The following is a 27,001-nucleotide window of genomic DNA, read 5'->3' on the forward strand; positions in this document are numbered from 1 at the left end:
GAATGTACTCCTGAGCAGGAGGATGGGGAGGGAGGAGAACTCGTGCAGTGAGAGTCAAACATTACATGACGCACTTGTCTGTCTGTAAGCAGCTTTTTTTCCCCTGTGTAAGTCAGAGAGACCGTATACATATTTAACCTTTAAAACCAACCCTAACAGCTGACGATTTTGCCCCATTCTTCATAAATAAAACAACCACCATCAGCGGCCAATTTACCAATCCACAAACTGACACACACGTTACCAGCTAACACACACATTCTACCCTCCTTCTCTCTGCTTTCAGAGGCAGAAGTCTCCAAACTCCTTTTTCCCAGTCGCCCCACTACCTGTCCGCTTGATCCTATTCCCACTAACCTACTTCAAGCCATTTCTTCCTCAGTTGTACCCGAACTCACGCACATCATCATCACCTCTCTTCACACTGGTACTTTTCCCACAGCATATAAGCAGGCTCGGGTAACCCCACTGCTTAAGAAATCCACTAAATCCAGCACATCTGGACCACTTACAGAACTTACAAAACACTTGAACGAGTTGTTTTCAACCAGATCTCTTCCTTTCTTACACAGAACAACCTCCTGTACAACAGCCAGTCTGGTTTCAAAAGCGGACACTCAACTGAGACTGCCCTGCTCTCAGTAATTAAAGCTCTGAGACTGGCAAGATCAGCTTCCAAATCCTCAGTTTTCATCCTTTTGGATCTGTCTGCTACCTTTGACACATTTAACCACCAGATCCTCCTGTCAATCCTAAAGATGAAGGGCATCTCGGGAACCGCACTCCAATGGTTCAAGTCTTACCTCTTAGGTAGGTCCTTTAGGGTGTCGTGGAGGGGTGTGGTGTCTAAGACCCAACATCTAGCTACTGGAGTGCCTCAGGGCTCAGTGCTTAGACCACTTCTCTTCTCCATCTACATGACATCACTAGGATCTGTGATTCAGAAACATGGCTTTTTCTATCACTGCTACGCTGATGACACACAACTCTACCTCTCATTCCAGCCTGATGATCCGACGGTAGCTGCTCGCATCTCAGCCTGCCTGCCTGACATTTCTGGCCAACCCAACACTTCATCACAACTTCTCCATTCAGCTAGGTTCATCATCCATAACTCCATCAAGGTCAGCCAGGAACCTAGGAGTTGCAACTGATGATCAATTGAACTTCACAGACCACATTGCTAGAACTGCCTGGTCCTGCAGATTTGCCTTGTACAACATTAGGAGGATAAGGCCCTTCCTATCAGAGCATGCTACACAACTCCTTGTCCAAGCGCTTGTTCTATCCAGACTGGACTATTGTAACGCTCTCCTGGCTGTTCTTCCAGCTTGCACAGTCAAACCTCTGCAACTGATCAAAAATGAACGGTCTTTAACGAGCCGAAGAGAGCACACGTCACTCCTCTCCTCACAAAATTGCTCTGGTTGCCAGTTGCTGCTCGCAGCTAATTCAAGTCACTAACATTTGCCTACAGAACAACCACTGGCTCTGCTCCCTTTTACCCAAACTCATTACTTCAGACTTATATGCCATCCAGAAACTTGCGCTCTGCAAGTGAACGTCGTCTTGTGGTGCCATCTCAAAGAGGCACAAAATCTCTTTCTCGGACCTTTACCTGGTCTGTTCCCTGATGGTGGTGTAAGGACCACCCATTGGCCCAATGACGGAATCCAACAGTGGGCGAAGGAATAATGCGCATGTCTTTTCAGCGCTCCAGTGAAGTTCACTTAATTTATTGGAATTTAGTTTCAATATTACTTTAGCTCTACGCTTAATCTGACTCCAATTTCAAATCATAATCAAATTTAGATCGTATTTCTTATTAGAAATTAGTCATAAATATTGGTTATTAATTAATTTAGATCTTTGATTATTCTGAGTATCTCATAATTTCAAATATTCGTTCATTAAGGATCCGGTGTCACTTTGAGACGTCACGTTGTGAATGTGCGCTCACGATCACAAACTAGCCAGTCCTGAAATAGTCCGAGGGTGCCGTACAACTATTTTACCCTAAGCGGCCGCTCACTGCTGACTCATAACAAAGGTGCATTTTTTTTAATAGTTGCGAGATTGCAACGTGCTAAGTCAGTAGCCGCGTTTCCATTACCCATCAAATTGCACAAATTGAAATTGCGAATTGAAAATACACCCAATGGAAACACGTAAATTTCGCAAAAACTCCCATTTATCGCAAAACAGTTTTTACGCTCGCATGAGGAGGTTTTTCAGGCAATTCGAAAAAGGAATATTTCGCAAAACTGCAATGGAAACAGTTATTGCGCATTTACAGGTCACCTGACGTAGCTGATGCGGTGTGTTTGGACAGAATATGAGACAGAGTTCTTTATTAAACTCATATAAGACAAAAGAATTACAGGAATACTGGATTCTAAACCTCAAATAAATGCCACAATCAAGACCTTGAAGCAGAAATGAGGGAGAAACACCCAGAAACTCCTCATATGAGCCGCTCACAAGTATAATAAGGGTCGTTCCTTACCATTAATGCTTGGCAAACACTCATACATCTCCTTTGATTAATAATAATGGCTAGTGCGGCAGCTGGGATATAGTATATAAACTCACCAACGTCCGTCGCCATGGTTTTTGGAATGATTTTACTTATCGCGAGAGGAAAAAATTGAGTTTTAGTCCCATAACATTGGTTAATGGAAACGCCGTCATTTCGCAATAGTTTTTTGTCGACATATAGAAAAAAAAATCGCAAAAGTTTTGTGCAAATCTGTAATGGAAACGCGCCTAGTGATAGTCAGAAATTGGAAGGTCTCCTTAATGATGTGCCCAATGCTCCATTCATAGTGCCTTCCGTTTGATCTATCCTGGACAGAGATTTGCGGAAACACCAGACTGCACTTTAATCTACTGGAAATAGTGATTTCTGAAAAATGCAGAATGAATCAAGATGTAACATTTATTTGTCAGGTAAAATGTATCATGCCAATTACACAAGTGATTAAAAGCCAATTCAGAAATAATAAATACATGACATCAGTTACTCAAAAGCCCTATTTGGACGGGACTAGTTTCACAGGGGGACGTTAGAGAAATTTCTGTTTCACAGACGTACTTTGAGATTTTAATCCTGTCCGAATCTGCCATGTCTGTCTTTTTCTCACACGACCTCTGTAAAAATTCCAGAGCAAATTACCTACTGTTTTTCGTCAAACTCGGCGGCCCTCAGAGAAATCTAATCCCGTCCGAATGCGAATGTCTGTGATTGCCGAAAATGTTTTTTTCCAAAACGCTTTTTCTTGTGTGTTTTGGTCAACGTGAACTACCGTACAATCTCTTGCTATCGCGCCGGTATTCAAGTTTCTGCTTTTTGCGCACCGATAATGGATGTAGATGTGTTCGGTACACTGCGAAAAAATGAAAATGAAAAAGAAGAGCCAAATCACGTAAACTGTTAAGACTGGCTACTGTAATATCAGTTTCAGGTAAGATTACTTTCATTTCTGCACTTAATTACATAACGTGTAAATTATGTAAGTTAAAACTTTTTATTCCAGTGGGTTTATTATAAGAACCCAGTTCTATAAAATCATGATGAAAAATGTATGTTTAGTTTTTTTATACTACAATTTTTATAAAATGTTTACAAAACACTAAATACGTTAGGACGTTTTACTTTATATTTCAAAGTGCTTAATTTTAAAAGAAATTAAAGATAATGTTTCCTCCCTACTCCAGTGACCATTCACTTTCTTTTTCGCCGCCATCTTGCCATTGATCGGTCATATGACCATACGCAATCCACGCATTCTGAACACGTGATCTTCTGCAATGCCCACATGTAAAACACAGACACTCCTACCTCGGTAATAAATACGGAGATGTTAGTCCCGTCCGAATCCGTACATGAAATCACAGACGTAGGTTGATAAGAATTGTAACTCAGACGTCGTTTGGAAAACTAGTCCCGTCCGAATAGGGCTAAAGATGACTCTAAAAGTAAGCAATGCATTCCTGACAGAGAAACACAGTGGTGTGTCAGTGTTTTCCAACAGGAAAACACTGAAACAGCACTGTATGGGGGATGATCCTGGTAAAGGGTCCCAAAGACTGCTCTGTCACCAATACCCAGACCAGAACAAAAGGGTTATACAAATATTGTTTAGAGTTGTTTTGGGTCAATTCATGTACCCCAGGGGGTAACACCTCTTCATCAATCTTGAAGAGACATCACCCAGAGAGGAGAACAGTATTCTCCTAAGTTCTCAATCTTTCTCATTAAACCAATGACTGCAATGAAATTAAGACCATTTTACCAATCGCACTGAGACACTTAAAATGATACCAAACATGAAAAGGAAAAACAATAGATTCACAAGATACATCATATGTGATATATAGACATAGAAATATAGACACAATATAGAATATAGGTATATAGACATTCTTAGTGAACTTTTGGTGACTTGACTCGCGAGAAGAGGAAGGGAGGAGGGAGAGGGGGATGCAGAGATAAGGAAGAAGAAAAGTTTGGACAGGCTAAGTCACACTCAATAATGCAGGTCTGTCCTGTGCTCTGTCTTTGCTATCTTTTATCCAGGGTGCGTTTTATGGCTTTATTGCAGGGTGAGTTTGGTCTTAGCAGGAAAATCAGTCCTTACAGTTAAATGACCTGCCTAACTCAACCAGAGCTGTAGTCCATAGCCATTTTCAAGAAACGTCTGAAGACGCATCTTTTTCGGCAGCACTTGATCCAGTAATACTAACAATTTATCTTCCATTCTATTTATTAAAAAAATAAAAAAATAAAAAAATAAAAATTGACATGTACTGTGTTAGATTCAACTGAGAAGGGTCATAGCATTTGTATATTGTTGTCCTATTATTAGTTTAACTGCTTCTATTGTTCTCATTTGTAAGTCACTTTGGATAAAAGCGTCTGCTAAATGAATAAATGCAATTGTAGAAAAATATACTGTATATAAAATGTATATAGATGGCAAACAAATTCAGCTCAGCACTTTTCTTAAAGGGGTCTTATAATGCCCTTTTCACAAGATGTGAAATAATGCTCTGATGTCCCTAGAGTGTGTATGTGAATTCCTCACAGATATTTTTTTTGATAGCATGTTAAAATTGTCACTTTTTGAGGGTGAGAAAAAATTAGCCGTTTTTGTGTGTCCCCCTTTAAATGCAAATAATCTGCTGCTGCTCCCGGCACATGGGTGGAGTTTCAAGAGCTCGCATGTTAGCATCTTTGATTAGCTCGCACAGACACACACTGAAAATGTAAAAGACTTTGAGCCTTTTATGTTCAAACCAGAGTCGGGCAAAGATGGAGAGACCCAAGAAGAAGTTACAACATGTAGAATGCAACAGGACATTTATGAATGGTTAGTTGATGAAAATGTGGAAATTTGGCTGATCCTTGACGTGACAGCAAATCAAAGTTGTTACGCAATATTGTTCTGTAAAATGTGTCAATAAAATCAATAAAATGAATGTCTATATTTTGAGACAAATGCCTTGTTAATGATTTTCCAACGCTATCTCACGACCAATTCGTACGAATTCGTACGAATGATAAAAAGTTGGCTAATTCGTACTAATTCGTACGACCTAACTCGTACGAATTTGTACGATTTGTCTAAACCCACGTGATGGGTAGGTTTAGGGGCGGGGTCAGGGGTAGGTCATTCGTATGAATTCATACGAATTGGCCAATTCGTAAAATATGTCAGTTTTGCAAAAATCGTACTAATTCGTACGAGTCAGGTCGTATGAATTCGTACGAATAAGCCACCTCGTAGAATTTGTACGTTTTCCCGTGAGATCGGGCTCGATTTTCACGTTTGTTCAAGGTAATTAAAGCAACAGTTTTTCTATAACGTGAGAATATGTAAAAGTATGGTCTTTGGGGTAAAAGGTACCATGTTGGGTCGAAAGGTGCAATAATTGACATTATTTGACATGACATGGTTAGATTCAGATGGTAAATTAATTCTTTTATTTATCAAAATAAACTGAAAATAGTACAACTTTGCTAAAGTGATTGTTTTGAACAAGTATTAAGTTAGACATTAAGTCTTTTTATCAATAATGTTTTTTCACCTTGTGCTGCCACCTGGCCCACCTTATATTTATAGTGTAGCCTATGTCTTGTTTATATATTATATTATAAAAATGTTATTAGTAATACAATTATTGACATATTAATGATATATAATCTCGGAACAAAATGCACCTATTATAATATAATGTGCTTTTTGTGTTATAATTTGTATAAAATTATTATATTAGAATACAGTTTTTCAGAAGACTTTTATGCTCAACAAAATGCCTCGGTTACGACTGTAACCTCGGTTCCCTGAAGAGGAACCAGGTAAGTGCCAGGTGAGATGGTGACCCGTCCACAGGCACCGAGCGACCATCCATGATTGCTCCCCAGCCTGTGAGGGAAGCATCCGTCGTAAGCGTTAAGCGACGACAATGAGCTCCCAGCACAGGACCCTGGGATAAGAACCAAGGCTTCTTCCACATAACTAGGACCCTGATCATGCGAAAGGGGTTGCCCCTTGGGGAAAACCCTTTGGTCCTGAGCCACCACTGCAAGGGTTTCATGTACTCATGTCTCATGAAACGGTTTCACAGTGAGTGACTGGCCTAGCTTTATTATTTTCACAGCCGACAGGATGTACTCTATGCGTGCAGATGAGAGGTATGCCTGCATCGACATTGAGTCCCAAACCACGCCTAGAAAAATGGTCCTCTATAGAGTGGAGAAAGTACAAAATGTATTTAACCTGTTTCAAATGATGCCCAGAGACAAGAAGCACATGATCACGTTTACTCCTTGGTATGAAACTGGCTGCAGCCCGATCTATCTATCGATCTATCTATCTATCTATCTATCTATCTATCTATCTATCTATCTATCTATCTATCTATCTATCTATCTATCTATCTATCTATCTATCTATCTATCTATCTATCTATCTATCTATCTATCTATCTATCTATCTATCTATCTATCTATCTAAACAAATATTAAATTCCTGTGATCAAAGCTGAATTTTCAGCATTATCACTTCAGTCTTCAGTGTTACTTTCCTTCAGATCCTTCAGAAATCATTCTAATATGCTGATTTGATGCTCAAGAAACATTTCTGATTATTATCAATGTTGAAAAGAGTTTTGCTTCTTTATACAGTATATTTGTGGAAACAGTGATTTTTTATTTATTTATTCTATCTATTGTAACATTGTAAATGCCTTTACTTTCAATCTTAAACAATTTAATGCATCCCTTCTGAATAAAAGTATTAAAACAATCTTACTGACCCCAAACTTTTATACAGCAGTGTTTTTTTAATGGACAAATATGCTTTTTACAGACTGATGCAGTTACAGCATCTACCAGCAGGGGCTAACAAGGCCATGCTAACCAGCCAAATCTCAAACCTTTGTTGGATTTAATGAATGATCTGGCTATACAGTAAGTAATATAGCTAGTATATTTGATAATATTTGTAGGAACATGACCATGAAGTTAGAATAAGAAGATCTTTGATAAATAATGAATAACACAAGCAACGTGATTCCTAGCACTACCTCCATAAATGATTACCCAGTTGTTGTTGTGAAAATAAAATAATGGTTTGAGATACAGAGAAACCATTTTTGTGTGCTGCGCATGAATGCATCTGTTTATCTTCTAGTCACTTGGAGACCCGTCAATTGCTCCGCTATTTGTACTTATTTTTATTTTTTCTCTCAGTTAATAGTCTTGGCCGCCAACGCCCATGCACCACACAAAGACGTCAATACATCGATGCATGGAGGATCTGCTGAAAAAGTTCGTTGTTTCTCTCTTTGTGCCTCCTCTGAGGTGTTTTGCACAGAGTCCAGCCCCTGCTCCCTCTGCACAGATGCCTGCCAAAACACTGTTTGCACCAAGTTTCATGCTTATGGTCTGCTGCTCCCTGCCTGCTGCAGCTTGCTCTAGGGTGGTTCATTCTTTTTTTGTTGAAAATCTGTCCTCTCCATCCCTGCTAATGTGGTTGCAGTCCAAGACGTTTTTATTTGCTGGGAGTGAGTCTTAGAGACGTAGCGGCAGCACCCGGAGGGAGGGGTGGCCTCGGTTCTCCAGAGGCCCTTCTGATGATGTTTGTGTTGTCTTGTCGGTTGCTGTCTCTTCCTTCCCCTCAAGCTGTAAGATGTAAGAATACTGCTTTTATCTGAAAATTGAGGCTACGTCTACACTAATCCGGATACATTTGAAAACACATCTTTTTTCTATGCTTTGGTCTTTCGCTTTGGCTTTCCCAAGTGGATAAATTTGAAAAAGGCATTTTCATGTTGTAGTGTGGACTGTGAAACCTGAGGTAATCTAAAACGATGATGCTTGTTGAGTCAAAATCTGCTAAGGGGTAATTAAATGTAACAAATCATGTAAAAATGCATCATCTTTTATTGGGTAATTAAACAACATTTTATCGAACTTTGATAATCGCCTTAATCTTTTAAACAACTGAGAAATTTATAATGTATATTACATTAGCAAATGAGAGACAAATTAGATGACTACAGGGACTCATCTCCAGATCACTCATTTAACAGTTCATCTGTTGCCAAAATTATGAAAAAAATATGTCAAGAGTTTTATGTCAAAAATTATTGAAAATATTTAAATCAGGAATTTCAGAATCAGAAGGCGTAGTTCATGCTTAAGAAATGTCTGTCAAAACCAAAACATGTCGAACGACGCTCCACAAACCCAGCAACGTTTTTCAATCAGATTCAACATGCCGATTAAATTGCAGCGAGTGAGGAACAAATTTATTCTCGTGTGCGTTATGTATTATGCGTGTTATCGCCGCTGACAGACAGCATGTTGAAGCCGCTCAGGCTGCCATTTTCCCCCTCTTCTCGCAAGGCGATGATGCATTAAAAACATCCGGTAGTGTGGGTTTTCCAGGAAATGCGTGTACTCGCTGGACCTCTGCTTCTCGTAAATACTACTGTGTATTGTGCATGTTATTTTTTGACAGAAATCGATGTCTGATATTTAAATGATGTGGATTTAAAAACAGATGGGCTGAAAGGTAAAAATATTTATTAAAATTGCTGTCCTGCGGCAAAATATGAGGGCGAAAGCATTTTAGACCAGACATGGAATGGCGATTTTAAATGTGTGACCAGGACGAACCAGTAAGTATATAATGACTGAATAATGACTGTTTATGCTTGTGTTTTTTTTAGAGCTGCTTTACAACAGAGTAGGCACATTTTTTGTTTGAATCAGCGAATCTGTATTTTCCTGTTTATCCCTGTAAAGTTGCTTTGAAACAGTCTGTACTGTATAAAGCACTATATAAATAAAGGTGACTTGACTTGACTAAGTGGTGGGAAATCTTGCTAATAAAACATACCAGAAGAATAGCATAAGAACTTTATTCTATCAGTATCATCTCAACGAGTTATGATGTTATTATGTTTTATGCATGCACAGTAAGATGATTTAAGCATTTGCCAACGTTTCAGTATGGGCAAGAAACTTTTTGGAAAATGTTAGTGTGGACAGAGAGTATTTTGAAACTAAAATGAGTTATTTGAGCAAAAACGTGGCACAAATCACATGCGCAAATGTACATCGTAACACGTATGATTAACCAGACCTCAATATATCCTTATTTTACCGGAGTTACTGATTTGGGATTCACATTGGTTACGTGCTAGAAATTACTCAGAGGGATTTGTTTTGCATGTAAGTTTGGCAGGATATCCGCTGACCAGGGAGGATTTATTTAGTTAATAATGCGGAGCCAGATATAAACTCCCGAGTGCAACAAGTTCTTTAATGGCCACTTTGGTTGAGTTTAACAACTCATCGTAAAGGCAATCTCTCCGATGACACCTGTCTCCCATTACCTCGCATAGAAATGGCCAGACTGCTTCGGTTTCCCAGACAGCATTTTAAGAAGCCTTTGCTGAATCTGCACGGGTCCTGCAAGCAGGCGGCTTTAAGCTTTCGTCATGCCACAAGACAAGTGTCAGGGATGCTATGATAGTTGGCAGGTTGTCTATGAGGCTTGAGTGGATGCGCATCTCATTCGGCTATATGGCTTTTCAGCCCTTTCTCTTCTCAAACCCGTAAATCCATCACAGCACGCAATCCAGTAAACACTGTTCTTCCCTCTGGCTCCACGCTCTCTCTCAACGATTCACCCTGGGGAATTGTCTTCAGATTTGTGTCAATCATTCTGTCTGTCTAAACTGGCCAGTTAATCCTAACGCTTCACGACAACAAAATCCATTCTTCAGAGTCTCTCCACAAGTTGCTCTGTTGTGATTTACTTCTCTCGCACGTGCAGTTAGACTATCTGACGGTTCGGACAAAGAATTCATGCTAAAACATTATTATTAACTATTCATTTCCATACAAAATCTGATTCTCTGGCCCGGTTTCACAGACAGGGCTTAGACTAAGCCAGGATTAGGCCTTAGTTCAATTAGGACATTTAAGTAGCTTTTATAAACCTGTCTTAGAAAAAAAAACGTGTGTTTATCGTGAGACAAAACAATGGCACTGACATACACTGAAATAAAATTCACTGATGCATATTAGATGGAAATGATGATGCATTTATTTATTTGAAAAACTCTGCAGTTAATTCGCTTCAAGTTTAATTAAAATAATGCAATTGACAACCCTATTTTTTTATTTTATTTAACTGTATTTATACCCCTTTAGAATTAAAATCTCTGCATTAAATTACTATTATTTTAAAATCAATCAATCGATCAATCAATCAATCAATCAATAAAACACATGTATACACATGGTTTGGCATGGGATTGCCATCAGACAAAAGCTAATCCAAACATAAGTTCACCCCCAAAATCTGAAGTTTGATGAGGTTTACGTACAATATATTTTAATTTGACATTTGTGATATATTTTTGCAACATGGATTTGAGCAGCATTTCATGATTGGCTATTTACAATCTTAGGTCGCTCATTAAATGTGAGACTTTGTCAGGATATGATTAATTATGCCACAACACAAGACTTCTGTTTGTGTCAAGTTGATGTATACTCTGTTTTTCTTCCCTAATGAACAAGGGAAGCGGAAGCTCTGCACGAGCATTACTGCATTACTGCTTTTAATCTGGCATCAAGCCCTTTCCAAATAAAAACACAAAACTGTCTGAATCTCTAAATAAATGTCTGGAGAAAAACAATTGCTGCCCACGCAATGACTCAAGAGTTTATTAACACTAATGGAAAACTTAATACCCGTAGATCAGTGTAGCCAATGCTGAAAGCCTCTGTGACAAATATACATGCTGTAGTAGTTTCTTTCAAGCTGTTAAAGTTACATCTTCTTTGATTTATACTGCACGGTTTATTACAGTATATCCCAGAGTGAAATAAGAGAGCAGTATATAGTACTGTAAAGGTAACTCCCCACAGAGGGGAGAGAAAACTATTTTGTGGCCGTTCTTTCAGCTCACACCTGACTGTGTTCCTATTTGTCTGATGGACAGTGCTGCAGATTTTTCTGGCCGTCTTTAACTTCTGCAACTGTACTGTAAATAAAGCGATGGTTTTAAAAATTGCTGTTTTGACCCTGGAGGAATGAAAGTGTTACTTTGGGAACAGCATATAGTGCTTCCATTTTTCAAGCCTCGCCATCTAACTGTCAGAACAAACCGGCCCATTTTACCCCCCAAATCCCTCAAATCTACATTCAACTCATGGATTCTTATATAGCTGTAATGTTATTTAAAATACAAACTCTAATTTACATTTGCAAAATTTTATGATTGCAATACAGATAACCACAATTTCCGGAAAAGTCACACCTGGTCAAAATTGCATTGACAGGAAGAAAAAAAAACACACACACACACACACACACACACACACACACACACACACACACACACACACACACACAAATACGTTGCATCAGTGTACAAGTCACATTTAATTATTACATTCAGAAATAATGTATTTTATTTCCCCTCACTCCACAACATATACTTTAGATCAAAATTTTACCGTATACATTATGGCATACATTGGCATTCATTATTAACAACATTTATAATAAACGGCAAGTTTAAAAATTAATTAATCAAAAAATTAATTAAAAAAAACTGTGTGAGCGGAGTGCACTGTTCTCATTCGGCACAAATCTTTGCGCACTTTGCTCATTTTTGCATGCGTTAATTTCATTATATACAGCGATTAGCAATATGGTATGTTATTATGTTAAGTTATATGTTATTTTATAAGTTGCCCAGGTTCCAAGTTCCATGGAAATGGTTTGACTGCAGTTTTCATTCCCGTATTTCCTATTGAAACGTACGTTTGGGGAGAACATCCAATATTTCTTTTTTTCCTGTGAAAATAGACAATAGACTTTAGTTGGTTTTCTACTTACTACTCAGTGGCAGATGGTATCAAAGGGAGAGATTTCTCTAGAAAACTTTTGATTGGACTGAAATCTATAGTGCAGGATGAGTCATCAATTTTCCAGGGGGAGAAAAAAAAAAGTGTATTTCTGCTACACAGCTACAGGTTAACTGTGGTAACTTTTAGAAGTGCACTAGCATATGACCTCAAATATATCAAACATGGCTTACTTACAACTAATTTTCAAGAATTTTTAAAAACATAAATTCATACACTTTCATCACAAGTGGAGTACAGTTCCTCAGTATCCTCAGGATTTTTTTAAATGGTCACAGGTTAGTTCATTGCCTTTCGGATCCAAACTAAGTAGACAGTTTTCAGACTAGAGGAAAAGTACAAGTGAAAGAAAGTGGAAGGGGAGGAGGGTGAGCAAGGCCACAGAGAACATTCGTCTCTCACGAGGCCTGTGCTGCTGTAGTTGAACATGTCCTCTTCTATAGAATGCTGGAAGGTATATGGCAGAAATATACATGAGCATGAAAATCTTCCCTAACCAACAGAAGTGGATTGTGAAGATCAATATGGTGATTCTGAATAAATACATTTCTTCATAGAAAGAGCATTTTCTCTTATTGTATGTGGTTGAATATTTGAGCAGTTTTTTTATATTGTATTTGGTTTTCAAAAACAGTTTTTCAGGAAATATTTCATGTAGTTCTTTCAAATCCAAACTTATTGTTTCCCCAGTAGTGAATATACTTCTTATTTACTTCTTACTTCTTATACTTCAGATGACTCACCATCTTCCCATGCAAGCAGTACTCTAAGCACAAAAGCAAACATGTACATTTTTACCTGCATACTAATCTATATAATTACAGTAGCATTAAGACATTACTGTTATTGTAGCTAGTAGCCATAGTTATACTGTGTTTACATGTCAAAAAAAGTATGTCCAAAGTATGAATGTGTGTAGTATGAATGCAATCCGGACATTCTACATTCAGCATGTTGTCATTGTCATGTGGCCTATTAGCGACATTTGCATCACTTCACTGCCATTCATAAATCCTCTTCCATTTCCTCGTGGGATAGTAAAGTGTCCATCGTATGCACACTTCAGAATCTCTCCGGAAGTAGTAGGCCATCTGCATACTTTTTGCCTAATCTTTTATGAGTCCTGTAAATTCAGACATCGCCTACTTCTCTTGTCACTGTCATTTTCACCTATATAGTAGGGAAGTATGCGGTTTCAGATGATTTGTTGACAAAATCTATTGGTTAAATAATAGAATTTAGTTTTTAAATACACACACACAAAAAAAAATGGTTATGTGGCACTGTTCTTTTTACCCAAATATTTTTTGGAAAACAATAAGTAATTGTGTTAATAAGTAACACACATATATTTCTTTTACCACCAAAACACTATTTTATTGCGTTTAATTAACTTAAACGTAAAGTATGGGATTTTTTCGCCACTAGGGGTCGCTAACCTATTTACAATAACAAAGGCGTAGTTTGATGACGCAACATTTGCTAATAATTATGGATCTTGTCGTCAACGTCAAACCGACCGATCTAATAATGTTTATGGATGACTGAATACATCGATGTTTTTGTCATGACTATGATATGAAGCAGTTCGGGATTGCTAAGAGACAGCTATCAGCTCCACACGCGACGCGAGTCCCGCGGATATAAAAGGAATATGGACATTTCATTCTACCGAACTACACGCAGAATTACTACTCACAGGTCAGTTTATTAGGCAAATTAAACTTGTGAGGTAACGCAGCGCTGTTTCACTTGGTCTAACATTACACTATCACACTAAACTGCATTTGAATGTGTTGAAATGTAACTTATGTGTTAGTTTGTCTGTATGAGTAACGTTAAGCTAGATCAACATTAGAATAACATACAGATCATATTCTGACATTTTATCATTGTTGAACTATATAACATTGATTAGTTTTATGTAAATGTGCTCACCTGTTTAATAAAGTACATGTAGGAGCGGTCGAAGTCTCGGACGTGGAGCTCTCGTTTGTATACTGTCTATGGGAGCTCTCGGCATCTCGAAAACACCGCGCTGATATTGATTCTCGTTTTAGTTCTCCTTTTTTATCCAAAGTCTGCTTGCCATGGTCCATAATGTTTGAACGAAACAACAACAGCGTGCAGATAGACATTGCGAACTACAGTGGTCCACGTCTGTCGTCTTGGTTACTATCAGAGGGCTCTGGTTCATAGCTCTGGTTACCATGGCAGCACGAGCGGAAACCAGGGACAACGCGGATATGACGCCATTGACTGCGACATAACGGAAATAAAGACACGGTCCGTGTCTTCAAATTAAAATATTAATTTCTCTGGATTTAGAAGTTAATTGGAACTGTCGGGATAATGTAAATACACAACTTTAAAAAATATATAACATAGATATAGTGATTTTTTATATTTTTAAAGCAAAAAAAATACATATTGTGCCTTTAACCTGTGTCATTTTCCACTATACTTAATTATCAATAGTTAAACTAATGTAAAGGGTTTAATTTTGCGATTCAAAAAAAAAAAAAACGGATCTGACGATTTCCAACGTATTGGATGAAGACCGCGTATGAAGAAGGTGGCAAAGCGCATGGCTAGAAGAGCTAGAAGTATCAGCCAGGTAAGAAAATATAAAGTTAATCTAAAGGCAAAGTCTTTCATTTCTGTTAGTATTTCGGAAAGTCTTTTCTGGGATGCTTTTAACATAGAGTGTTTGGTTTTATTTTAAAGAGTGTTTGTTTTTGAGATTTTGTTGTTATTTTTTTCAGAAATGTGTTTCAGGAAATGTCTTAGTGATTGAGGAAAACTGTAATATGGACACACACGTAGCTGGGACTGTGGGGTTTTTACCATGGCAATGGGGGATAATGATGTCAGATGGAGCAACAAAGGGTCAGCGCAATCATGAGTCGCCGTGCTCAGTAAGCAGCCACTTCTGTCAGGCTCATTACCTTCAATGACCGCCGTCCAAAGGGGATATCAACTTTGTGTTATCCACCATTGCAATCGTAGAGATGTGCAAGCATTTTGTCTGAGAGTCTATATATGTTTGTGCCAGTGTTCTGACACTTATAGTTGACTGTTTTACTTATCCATGCTCTGAATTGTACCTGCCTTTTGTGTTTAATGTGAGGAAAATTACAGCTCACCCTAATCATCAGTGGTTGACATTGAAAGCCTGGTACTCTATTCTCTACACAAACCTTTTATTAAACAACAGAATTATTGCAAAACAAAAAAACAGCATTTCTCATATAGCTTATTCCTTATTTTGGCCCCTGGCACATTTTTCTTCATATATAATGCATGGCTGAAATATATACAAGGCATATTTCATCTTTAAAATCATAACATGGTGAATCAAACTAAGCTGAACAAATGGAATGGATTTCACTGATAATGTAAGCACGGGAGGCCACAACTAATAGTAATGGTGGGAAACTAGGCTATTTGTCCTACCATCCCTGTTGACAGCAGCCTAATATTTGCAAAAGAACTCGAGCGAGAGAGAAAAACATGGAGCATATTGTTTTAGTATTTGTCTGCATCAGTGTATAGCCTTTCCCTTCCATTAGTGCTTGCCATCATGGTTTAAAATCAGGAAATCTGGTCTGTTTTACTCTGAATTGTTAATATAATTGATTAAGCAAAATGCTATGAGATGCAAATCTCCATTTTAGTTGTCATTTGTTGTTTTAATTTAAGCAACTATTTTGTCTAGTTACACAACAAACTAGTTGTACAATCAAGCAGCAATTGGCGGTATAACTCAATTAAAATGTTTTAGTAATTATACGAGCTGAATTATACGAGTTAAAGCAGACCTCAATTAGCCTTTGTGGTAAAACTAGACTATTTCTGTGAGTTGGAGACACATTAGAAACAGTTGCGTGCTCCAATCTGACCCAAAATCTGGCCAACATCAGCACCCGAATCTGTGCTACATCTCTGAGCAAGAAAAATGTTGGGTGACGCGGGGTCAGGGACTGACAGTTCCATTCGCTGGTTTACAGGTACCTAAACAACAAGGCGGCCGAGCCACAATAACACACCACAATATATTTTCCTGACATTCGGTCACAACACATTTCCCAAGACTCCAAGAATATGAGAGGAAACCTGCACGAAAACACATCCTCAAAGCCGTTCCCTCTCCATTTGTTTCCTTGTAAATAAGCGAGAGATTGTATGCCTCTTATGCAGAAACGGACAAAAAAGCCAAGCAGGCGTTCAGAGAGGTATTGACATGAGGAGAAATGAGAGAGTGACTGTGGACGCAGAGCATCATTTAACAGTGCCTGGGGCACTGGCTTGTCTTGCTTCTTCCCGTGGAAGGCCTCTGCAACTGCTCTGGATGCTTGCTGTTTCATTATGATGAGGCTATGGGCTAAACGTAGCCAAGCATATCAAATATCCTCGAAGCTTGTACTAAATAAATCATTTTATTCATTCCATTACTGGTATGGAAGATGTGTTTGCCCAGTAAAGCATCATGGGACAGAAGCAAACAAGAAGAATTGGCGCTTCTCTTAAAAGACATACGTGCTCAGACCAAATGGGGACACAAACCATCGGTCAATCTTATGTGATGCATCCAGGGCCTGACGTTAAAGGATTAGTTCTCTTCAGAAGTAAAATTTCCTGATAATTTACTCACCTCAATGTCATCCAAGATATTCATGTCTTTCTTTCTTCAGTTGAAAAGAAATGAAGGTTTTTGAGGAAAACGTTCCAAGATTTTTCTTCATATAGTGGACTTCAACGGGAACCAATGAGTTGAAGGTCCAAATTACAGTTTCACTGCAGCTTCAAAGGGCTCTTCATGATCCCAGCTGAGGAATAAGGGTCTTATTTATTGAAATGATCTGTCATTTTCTAAAAAAAAATTATATATAGGAGCTGTTTGACTAAGTCTTTGCACGTTCACTTTGTAGACACTAGGTCTGTACTTCCGCCAACGTGACCTTTCAACGTGATTACGTAGTGTGTGGCGCATCACAGCTAGTGCAAGACGAGCGTTTGTGGTTTAAAAGGATATATAAATGTTTTTTTGGGTTTTTTTTGTAGAAAATGGCCGATCATTTAGCTAGTGTAGCAGTATGAGTTTCTTGTAATGAGCTGGCGGTCTTTTGGCCAATCACTGCCACAGGCTCCCGCCATAAATACAGGTAGTAGTCCCTCTGACTGCCCTCTTGCTCGCTGGTGACGGAAGTGCGTCATACTTCCGGGTCACACACTCCGTGCGTTGCTCTGCTGTGCTACAGGTAAAGTAGCGGCTTTGCTGTCTCTGCCTTTATTCCATTGTTATCAGTTACAATGGTTATGCCGTTATGTTTACTATGTACTGAACGCTCATAGATCTCCGGTTGGCGGGCCAGTCCTTTACTCCGTCGTTCAACGCATTCAAAAGCGGATGTTACTGAAAGCTGCCTGTACTGTTTGTACCCTTTGAGCTGCCTCCTCCTGGGTGATACAAAACGCTGCTTGATCGGTATGTAGGATACATGGTGTAGGATTTATTTGTTTGATTTGGGGCTAATTCATCTTTTTAATAAATAACAGGAACCGGGCTGGTTCGACTGGAGATTGACGTCAGCCGCAGAGCATTCATTCACTAGCTGCTGTTTTGCCTGGATTGCTGTTCGTTAAACGTGCATTTTGAACATCGTATCAGCAACTTTAACCTAATTTGATTTTTGCACGCCCGTCCTGGAGTGTTGCTTGCCTAACGTGCACATTTGGAGCATTGTCACCAACTTTACTCTATCGCTGCATGCCCGCCTTGGACAGCTGTAATTGTGTACGTTTCTTTTTGAACATTATACCAACAACTCTACTTGATCGCTGCACGCCTGTGCTGCACTCATCTAACGTGCAAGTTTTGAACATTTTTACAAGGAACGTTACTGATCGCTGTCCACCCGTTCTGCCTTCACGGCCACTGGGCAGTTACGGCCTTATGTTCGAATGTGCGAGCCTCTAGTTTGGCGTGGGCTGTGGGGTTGGCTCTTTACAGTTATAATTTGGCCTTTCTATTATTTTGTTTTCAATTTAGTTAATTTGCATTTCTAGTTTGTTTCTTTATCAGTGATTTTAGTTTATCTCGTTAGATAAACTAATCCATTTAATACATTTATATCTATTTTGTCTTATTCTGTCTTATTACTGAATTTGTTTTCCTTGGCCAAGGTTTCATTCTACTTTAATCCATGTTTATTTTGTTTTTCTTTGTTTATTGAGAAGTGTCTTAGAATTGATATCTTATTTTTCTAGTGTACTGCCTTCTGGAACCATTGCTGGTTCTGGCAGTTTGGTTATTTTGTGATTAAGATTATTTCAATTTGTTTCCTTCATTTAAATATTACATTGATCTTTCTTTCTGTTGAGTGAATCCCCTTTGATCGTGTGTGTTTGTGTCCGTTTCAGTTGCTGAGAGCCGAAGGTGGTGTTGTGGCACTTTTCCACTGCATGGTACGGCTCGGTACGGTTCGACTCGGCACGGAACGGTTCGGCTCGCTTCGCTTTTCCACTGCGTGGTACGACTCGACTCGGTACGGCACGGTTCGGTTCGCTTTAGCTCGGTTGCTTTTCCACTGCAGTTAGTACCGCTTCAAAGTGGGTGGGACTGATCGTTATAGTTGCCGTCTCTACTGCCATGATATCATCATATTAAATGCAAATTTTTCATTCGGTGTTTCCCCATCCACTCCTCGGCAACCAACGAGAGGAACGTCTGCACCTCGTCCACTGACCACGATTCAGCCATTTCTTTTTTTGAAGTTTATACTCTTATACTTTTTTTTTTTTTTTTAAAGCAAATACTTTTAAAACAGGCGCTACAGCGTTGGCTGTTGTCTACTGGCTATTTAAATCTAGCGGACGCTGGTAGTGATGATTCTGTCTGACCAATCAGTGATCTGCAGTGTTTTCACGTCACATTTTAGTATCGGTACGGTACGCTTGGAACCTCAACAGAGGTGGTACCATTTAAAGCGAGCCGAAGCGAGCCGTACCGTACCATGCAGTGGAAATGCGCCATAAGTGAGCCGTACCGTACCATGCAGTGGAAAAGCGCCAAAGCGTGCCGTACCGAACCGAGCCGTACCGTACCATGCAGTGGAAAAGCGCCATTGGTGTCCGGGTGGTGGTATCCCCTTCCTGCGTGCTGTGTTGTCTACCCCGTTTTCTTTGCTGTGTTCACTGTTGTGTTTTTCAGTGTTTGTGTGTTCACGTGGTGACCTTTCCTGGGATTCCTTCATGCCTTTGTGACTCCTTTCTCCTCCACCGGTAAGCCTCAGCAGCAAGTATGAATGTGTTCTGAATTGTGTTTTAAATTATTGAATAAAATTTATCTCTTTTAAAAATTGAACCTCGTCTCTGGCTGAATTGTTTACTTACCTGTGTGTCCTTAAGTGAATCAACAGTATTGCAATTAGGAAATAAAGAAAATCATTCTCTGGGTGAAATTCCCAGGGTGGTGTAGTCAGTGTTTTTGGGGCAGGTTCCACCTAGACTATAACCTCCTCAGTACTGTTTGGCTCTCTGCATCGCCACACTAGATAAGACCCTTATTCCTCGGATGGGATCGTGTAGAGCCCTTTGAAGTTGCATTGAAACTGCAATTTGGACCTTAAACCTGTTGATGACCATTGAAGTCCACTATATGGAGAACAATCCAGAGCCATGAATATCTCGGATGACGTGGGGGTGAGTATATTATCAGGAAATTTTAATTCTGAAGTGAACAAATCCTTTAACACTCGACAACCCGCCAAATGCGGGTGGATTTCAACAGTGGCGTGTAACACAGTCACTCCTACTAGCCACTTTGGCGGGTTGAATTTTAATTTATATACCTTTTTCAATTGTAGTCTTTTAAAAAAGCATCTGAAATAATAAACTAAGTGCAATGTAGTGTTGACAAAAAGAACGATTTTTTGATACATATCGACACTGAAATATCGGAAAAACTTCCAAAACTCATTTTCCGCAGAATAGATGCACGTTACCAGCTGTGCTTTCTCACTCTCTCATCTCTCTGAAAGCGAGTTGACACACAAACCCGCCTCCTCTCACTTGTTTCATTTGCTCTGGATGAATATTGTTGGTGTTATAGGGCTTGAATTTTCAGCAGGGGATTGCACATATCGTGCATCATTTTACTCATTCCCATAGATTTTGTTTATTTTTTGCTGCTTATAGTGCTTAACCCTCTGAGGTCTGAGCTGTTTTCTGGGCCCTGGAGGTGTTCTGACATGCTCTGACATTTCTGGTTATTTCTGTTACTTGTGACATTTTCATGGCTAAAGTCTAATTACACTGTATTCAGCACAAACTCTGCTACAATAATATATCAACAGCATGTATGTAAAAGTTTGTAGTTTTGAGATAATGACATTTATGCGTGGTTTGTGAAAATACAAAAAAAAATTCTCACTGAAATAAGGCTATGAAACCCATACTGATTATTTCTTCACAAGACTTTTGAAAATTGTATCACGTAGCCTAGAATATTTGCTCTAAAACTATGTGAAAATCACCCTGATTGCTCATTCAGATAAGACAATATATTGATTTAAAAATTTTACGACGTGTTTTGTGTGAAAAAGCCTTATGCAAGAGCTCATTAATATTTAAGCTTTTCTCACCTGAGAAAGACAAAGACCCTCCCCTAACGGCCCTATTAGGAGCTATCAGGCCTGCCATTCTGGGCAACCTTGCACAATACTGTAAATGAGGAGATTTAAAAAAAGAATGGCTTTTAAATTGTTTGGATTTATTTACAACACAACATAGTCCAAAGATACACACAGCAAATGCCAAAAAGCACTTATTGAAAACAATGATCCAAAGACAGAGACCTTTGTTCCATTCCTGAAAACATTGTACATACCTTTCATTTCCAAGGTGTTTGATTTTCACTTTACCATGTTCATGTTCACTGAAGTCCTCAGTGGCATCTGGGCCCTGAAAAAAAAAGTGAACATACTGACATCAAGAGAAAGGCCTGCACGATTTTGGGAATAAATTTTAGATTTTTCTGGTTAAAATTGCTTTTTAAAATTCACAGAATACACACACACACACACACACACAAATGTTTCCAACAATATATTATATAATGAACAGTGAACACCAGGTTTGTTGTGCCTTGTAGGCATAAGCTATGCGCAGTGCTGGATAAAATATGATACATTCAAACGTGATCACGATCCAAAATATGATACATTCAAACGCGATCGCGCTGCAAAATATGATACATTCAAACGCGATCGCGCTGCAAAATATGATACATTCAAACGCGATCACGATCCAAAATATGATACATTCAAACGCGATCACGATCCAAAATATGATACATTCAAACGCGATCGCGCTCAAATATAAAACATTATGGTTACCATATACATATCTACGTTTGAGCAGATATCCACAAACACAGTAACAGTAAACACGGGTCTAAATATTATAATATTCACCATATATCTAGCAACAGTTCAACTGCAATGTGAAATTTATGCAACAATAGCAAACTAATATGTAAGTATATAATTTCTTACCTTATCTTTCTTGTCTTCAAATCGGGTTCTTCTTCTTCTGATGTAAATCCAATGTAAGCTCAGGCACGTCTTTCAAACTCGACGAAAAGTGAAGTGAAGTGTTTTGTTGTTGAGGTAATGAGGGCGATCGCGTTCCATGTGGAGATTTGCATGTGAATATCTTTTGCGCGAGTAGGCGTGGTAAATTAAAAAATAATTAGGAAGCGTTTGAGAAGCTGGACATCTTGTTGGTTTTATACAAATTACTTAAACAGAGAATATTTGTTTTCGTTTTGAATCCGATCATTTAAAAGTACACACTTAAATGTTTATAAAGGTGTATGGCTCATAAATGTGTGACAAGTATTCGCTGAGTTTTGTTTCAGTTTATAGACGTGCTCAAGAAAAAAAAGTTCACCGCGACGGAGAAGCTGAACGCACACCCTGTTTATTTTCTTTATTTTACAAAAGCACAATGTTTTGATTCGATTGTAAGTGGACACATACAAAAGTAGAAATATCACAGATTCTTTTTTTATATTTCTTTTTTCTGTATGACCATAAATGACGAAGAAATTTAAGTTTATAGTGCTACAATGTGGAGAAAATCCAGCAAAACGTGCCCGCGCGTTTGTCGACCTCAGAGGGTTAAAGGAACAATATGTAACTTTTTTGCTTTAAAAATAGCAAAAATCACTATATCTATGTTATATATTTTTTTAGTTGTGTACTTACATTATCCCGACTGTTTCCAACAACTTTCAAACCAGGAGAAATTTGTAATTTAAATCGAGAAACGTCCCGTTTCTTTATTTCCGTTTTGTCGCCGCCAATGCCGTCATATCCGCGTTGTCCCTGGTTTCCGCTCGTGCTGCCATGGCAACCAGAGCTATGAGCCCTCTGATAGTAACCAAAGCGACTGACGCGGACAACTTTGTAGTTCGCAATGTCTATTTGCACGCTGTTGTTGTTTCGTTCAAACATTATGGACCATGGCAAGCAGACTTTGGATAAAAAAAGAACTAAAACGAGAATCAATATCAGCGCGGTGTTTTCGAGATGCCAAGAGCTCCCATAGACAGTATATAAACGAGAGCTCCACGTCCGAGACTTCGACCGCTCCTACATGTACTTTATTAAACAGGTGAGCACATTTACATAAAACTAATCAATGTTTTATAGTTCAACAATGATAAAATGTCAGAATATGATCTGTATGTTATGTTGATCTAGTTTACTGCTAGTCTCATACAGACAGACTAACGTTAGCAATCCCGAACTGCTTCATATCACAGTCATGATAAAAGCATCGATGTATTCAGTCATCCATAAACATTATTAGATCGGTCGGCTTGACGTTGACGACAAGATCCATAGTTCTTAGCAAATGTTGCGTCATCAGTCTACGCCTTTGTTATTGTAAATAGGTTAGCGACCCCTAGCGGCGAAAAATGACATACTGTACGTTTAAACAGTTCAATACACACAAAATAATGTCAAAATGCTGGTCTTGGCAAGAATTCACGTAAACACAGTCAGTTATGTTTTAAGTGAACATAAACCGTTGAGAATGATATGGCATGTGTAACAGTATAATGGATTCATGTGTCAGGTCTTAACCCTTGTGTGGTGTTCATATTTTTGTTACTCAGCCAGTGTTCGTGGGTCTGGTGGACCCGTTGCATTTTGGGGTTTTTAATTCAACACAATCAAAAATGTTATGTTAAAATACTCAACAGATGTTTACTTCATCCCAATTACAAGCAATATAAACAGCATTTATGGTTAATATTTTCCCTTTAGCTTTGTTAGATCACATTTAAGAATTGCAACCTCGTGTGGGAATGGCAGGAGTAGAAACACAAAACTCACTCTTGCACTCTTTCACACTTACACACAATCTCTCTCTCAGACACACACAGACACACACAGACACACACACACAGACACAGATATGTGGCGTACGGTCACTCTCCATAGGCATAATGGTTTTTCTAATGTACAAACTGTATAATCTATCCCCCTACACTAACCCTACCCCTAAACCTACCAATCACAGAAAACTTTTGGCATTTTTTGAATTTCAAAAAACACCATTTAGTAACTTTTAGTATGAGGACACAGATGTCGTCATAAACCATGTTTACATTGTAATACCCATGTCATTATACACATTTGTGTCCTCATAAACCATATACAAGAACATACACACACTGACAGGAGGAGGACAGAGTAAAGGTACACAGGACCTACAATTTCCACACTTTTATTAGCCCCGGGTCCAGTGGACCCGAACATCCTGTGTGTAATATAAATGTGTAGGGGGGGTGTACAGTGTGTTTTCATTGAAAATGTGTTCTGATATATATTCCTCACAGAAAATGAGCCAAGGCCAATGAGTCTCACTTTGAAAAAATAATTAATTGTATCATTTTTCTTTTGATAAAAAATGAAAACGGGTCCAACAGACCCGAACACCATACAAGTGACAGCAGCCTAATATACCTGCTGCCAAATTATGAGATAGTATAAAAAAAAATTGTATGGCAGTTTTTCCCCATGGTATCGATGTCAAAATTGTGGCCAGTGAAAATGGCCAGAGAGTGGCTAGTAACTTTGGAAAATCACCAGCCACAGTGGCTGGTGAGCAAACAAGTTAATGTCTAGTCCTGGATGCATCTCATTTTGATGTAGTGCGGTTGATAATTACATTTCAGAAAATAACAGACTAAGTGCAAAGCAGCACGTCTAGAAATCAATGCCGATACTTTTAACTCCTGTTTTCAGCAAATTTCTTCCTGTGTGAGCCTTAGGCAGCCAAAAATGATTATTATTAGTGCAATCATGTTGATTTGAAACTGTCCTGCTAAGATAATTCCCCTAAATAAGACAATATGTTTCAAAATCAGATCACAGAGTGAAAGAGGAAGGCATTATGATGTTTTGTTTGACGCTTGTGGCTGAATTTACTGGAGCTCAGGTGGTGTTTCTCAGCGCACTGTATTTTGTGAACCTGTAGTAATGTGGGACTTGTCTGGTGAATTTCTAGTCATCGGTTTATAGTTCCCTTGCCCGCATCCACAGTAGCTGTAAACCAATTTTTTTTCTTTATGCTATTTTAGAGATTTCTATCAATATTTCTGACACACAAGGACAGGGAGAGAGATGCTTTTTCAGGAGTCTCTAAAATAATTTGAGTCTCATTTGGAAAAAAATCTCTCTAGAACGTGAACTTGTGTCACATAAACAGCTGGTATTTTAGCAGATTTCACAAACACGTAGGCGTGATGCAGTTTGTTAGTGGGCTAAGGGTGTATTTACCTGACAACGACAGACTTTCTTGCTAGAACAATCTGAAAGATGACTGTCTTCTTGGGGAAATCTGGATAGGGAAAGGAAAAGCGCTGGGAGGTTTGAAGGCCTCGTCTCTGGGACTGACAGCTTGAATCAGTGTCTGCTAAGGGAAAATATCACAGGGCTCTTTTCTCAAAAGATAATTTGCTTTTGTTGAGGAACTAAACCCATCTTACTACCCCTGTGTGTTCGATGGTGAAAATTGAATAGTTTTATTTTTCTTCTGATCAAAGAAACAAAGCTCCACTAGGGCCGATGACAACATGCGATGGAAATTGCTTTCTCAGTTTAAGTTGTGTATCCCTATCCTTTCCCTGGAGATTATGAGAAGAGCCCTCTTAAGTAAAGATTGTCTCTCTCTCCTACAAAATTACCCTCTTTCCCACTTACAGTAACAAAAAAAATATATAAACATTTCTAGGGGAAATCAATAGTAACAATCAAACCAGACTGCTTCGTCGTTTATCTTCATTTTAAAATCAATTTACACTTCGCAGAGACAACATCCAACTGTGAAACTCTGCATCAGGCATGTTTTGAGGTCAATAATGCGTTTAAACAAGGAAAAGTAGAATTAGGCTTATTAAAATTAGTGGTATCAGGATTTAATTGTTGAATTAATTTACACCTCATAATTTGTGTTTTTAGTGCATGTGTAAAAACAGGAGAGGATGACTGTGAGAAGCAGATCTACACCTTGTCACTGTGAAATTTAATGGGTCTCTGATCTGCGACTTACAAGACATTTAGCAAGTGGGTAGTTAATTTACAAGTATTTGAACATATAAGGATTCAGCATGACTGAGCGTATGGTGTATTGACAATAGTCACAATAGTCAAGTCACCTTCATTTATATAGCGCTTTTTACAATACAGATGGTTCCAAAGCAGCTTTACTGCAATAATAGGAAATTAATGCAACACAGATTGTTTTGGCTGTACAGCAGCTCTAGTAGAAAGTCATTGTCTATCTTAAGTACGTTTTTAATTGATTCATTTCCGTTGTAAAAATCATTAGCTAGTCTAGTTGACATGGTCTCTGCCGACACTTCAGGGCTGCGTTGTGGTCGTGTCTAGGCGCAGGTATTTCATCTGATCTGGATACGGCCCGTATCCGGCTGAGTATGGTAAACCTCGGGATAAACAGAGAGACTAATATTAGCATAGATACCATTCTTCTTATGATGTAACGAGTACATCAGGTGTTATGGGAAGTGTTCCCGGCTCCGGAGCGAGGGAGGGCCAAGCCAGTGCAGGGGAACAAGACTAGTGGCCTTAACAAGGGACCTACTGCCCTCCCCCACCAAAATGTTCTTGGGCGGAGCTATGGGGTCATGGCCTGGAGCAGATCTTGAATCTGTCATGCTCTGGCGTGGTGGCCATGACGTGAAGAGGCTCCGGCTCGGCAGCTGAAGACTCTGGCCTGCACACGACAACTCTCGCCGATCGTTTACATCCAGCCGCAGCCCATGTCGAACACACCTGATGAGAAGATAGGACAGCTGACAAGGGGAGCACATGGCAGGATCACATGAGGGCCAGGGAATCACATGACAAGACAGGAAAATGAATACAAAAGACATGAAACATGAACATGACACAAAAACCAAAACAACCTGTAACAGTATGCTTCCTGAACAATGCTAGGAAA

This window comes from Abramis brama, assembly GCF_963993115.1.
Source record: "Abramis brama genome assembly, chromosome: 1".
NCBI lineage: Eukaryota > Metazoa > Chordata > Actinopteri > Cypriniformes > Leuciscidae > Abramis > Abramis brama.